The sequence below is a fragment of the Capsicum annuum genome, chromosome 11 (genome assembly GCF_002878395.1).
Source record: "Capsicum annuum cultivar UCD-10X-F1 chromosome 11, UCD10Xv1.1, whole genome shotgun sequence".
NCBI lineage: Eukaryota > Viridiplantae > Streptophyta > Magnoliopsida > Solanales > Solanaceae > Capsicum > Capsicum annuum.
In genome coordinates, this window is record NC_061121.1 from 226099415 (window position 1) to 226102185 (window position 2771).

The following is a 2771-nucleotide window of genomic DNA, read 5'->3' on the forward strand; positions in this document are numbered from 1 at the left end:
AAAGTGATTAAATATCTAATATACATACATAAATTTCAGAAGGGGATTTAGATGAGTTCATTTGTAAATTGTATCCCCTTATTTCCATTCCTGTTTACTATTTCACTACAATCTTTAGTATTATTTTCTTTTATTTTCAATTTTATGAATTTTATGAACTATATATTTGTCTCTTTGAATATAAAAAATTATTGGGAGAAAATATATTAGGTATTGACAACTTAATTAAAGATTCAGGGTGAAGTGTTCACTAGATTGTCAATCATTATATTTGAATAAATATATTCTAATTAATTTACACGAGAAATGACAAAACTTATATTTGATAGGACTCAAAATAGTCTTTTCATAACGTATCTAGGCTAGCTTGTATGCACCCCAATTAGTTTTACAGTCTATTAAGGCTTCGATAAATATGAAGAAATCACCTAGTAATTTGACTTCGCTACTAAAAAGGAAGGACAAATTGACCGTAAAAATCGATTTCAAATATAGATTGAACAACAACAACATGAGTTTGAATACGGCGCAAAATACTGAAAATAATAATAATAATAATAATAATAATAATAATAATAATAATAATAATAATAATAATAATACAAAATTACAACCTAATGAGGTCCATTTTTAATTTTATTTATTTATTTTGCAAAATAAGGACCTCGGGAGGTCGGGTTTTGCCAACAAAAAAAGAAAAGAAAAAAAAAACACACGCACACACATAAAAAAAAAAAAAAAAAAAAAGCCTCCTCGGGTTCCTTTTTTCAATAAATAATTAAATGTGAAAAGCATAAACAAAATAAAACAAAATCGTAAACGAACAAGAATCAATGGTTTTGTGGTAGAAGTGTATCCTACCACTTTCCAAAGATGGGTAATCGAACTCAAGGTGGTGCATTTTATTATTGTGTATTTTAAAAATTAATCTCACACGGACAGTATCTTTAATCTTTTGTGCCGATCTCATGAGATCTCTTTTAAAAAATAAATCAGATTTTTGCAACATACGATTCAGGAGGATTTTCATCTTATGAGGTCGGTTGTTACATGAGCATCGATAAAGGAAAACTTTACTGGTTAGTTTTTAATTCAGAAACAAATTGAAACCAAGCAAACTAGTTTTATTAGTAGTGCTCGAAGATGAGACAAGTAAAACTTTTCCTTTAGGCCCCACAAATTTTGAGGCGTTAATAGTTTGAATGGTAAATGTTATAATTTTATTTTCTTTTTGATAATATAGTGGATTGTAAAGAAAAAAAAAAGTATAAATTTATATTTTAAGAAACTACTTTTTAATAAAAATATTTTAGAATTTTGAGCAAAAAGAAAGAAAATCGAAGTTCTTGAATTTTTTCAAGTTTTTTAGAATCAGAGTTCCGCAACTTCCTCATTCAAAAATTCATTAATCGTAGAAATCTTATTGTTTCCTTAGTTCAAGTGTTTCTTGGTTTCGGTTTCGAAGCAAAAAGAATTTCTTGGTTTCGGAGAAATCCATTAACGAGGAAGATGAGGAATTCCATTAATGAGTTCTTAAATTTTTGTTTTGAAAAAGAGAAGAAGAAGAAGACATGACGTGACAATTAGAATTCATTAAGAAAAAGTAATAATTAAAATATTTATTATATTATTAAAAATAATGATGTGACAATCAGAAAATAAAGAATTTAAAGTGAAATGGGATCAATTGACGTGCACATGGGCGGGTATAGTCACGTCCAGTGACATGTCAGCAACTGAAGGGATAATAAATTCGATAAAAATAAGTTTAGGGGGTAATAAGTCACCTTTAAAGATTGAATGTGTAGTTGAAATTTCAACTAAAGATTGGATGAGGTAATAGACCATTTTCTCATACTGTAATAGTACATCAACACTAATTTTTTTTAATGTATGTGTATATTCTTAAGGTCTGATTTTAAGTCATTAATTTATTGATATTTTTTGATAACATGATTCAGAAGTTCAACGTGAGTTTATGTTAGATTGATTTACATAGATTTATCAGTTAATATTACAGGCATTTGTGATTTTGTATCAGGAAATATTCCACTGCTGATAAAAATATGGTTCCAAATAAATTAATAAAAAGAGTAAATACATCTTTTCCTCGTTGAACTTGTCCTTCAAACTCACATTACTACTTAAACTTAACTTTTGTTTATTTATCCCCCTTAACATCTTTAAATTGTATTAAATTCACCCCTACAGCTGATGTGGCAAAAAAAGAAAAACGAGTGAGTTATTTTTTTTTTCTAAAAAAGCCCACTTTATTTTTATTATTATTATTATTATTATTATTATTATTATTATTATTATTATTATAACATTAAAAAAAGCTGAGAAAATCAAGAAAGAGCATGTCTTCTTCATCATTGAAATTGTCATCTTGGTCATCACTCCCCTTCTCCACCCCACCCCACCCCCAACACTCTATTTCTTCATCTTCTTCATACCCCACCTCGTTTCTTCGTAATATCCTCTTCCTATCAAGTTCTAATTAATCCAAAATTTTATTTTTCGACAATTAAAAAGGGTTCAAGATTGATGAACAAGTTTGATTCTTGGCCAAGAATTTCATGTTATGAGAATATCATCTATGCCATTGCTGAATTCGGACTGTTTATGCTATTTTTGTAGACATTTTTGAGTAAAAAATTGAAAATTTGAGAATTTCGGGATTTTGGGTTTTGGTTAATATGAAAGAATTTGAATTTGAGATTTTGTGTATTGATGTGTTTTTGTGATCATGTAATTATATTTAGTTCATT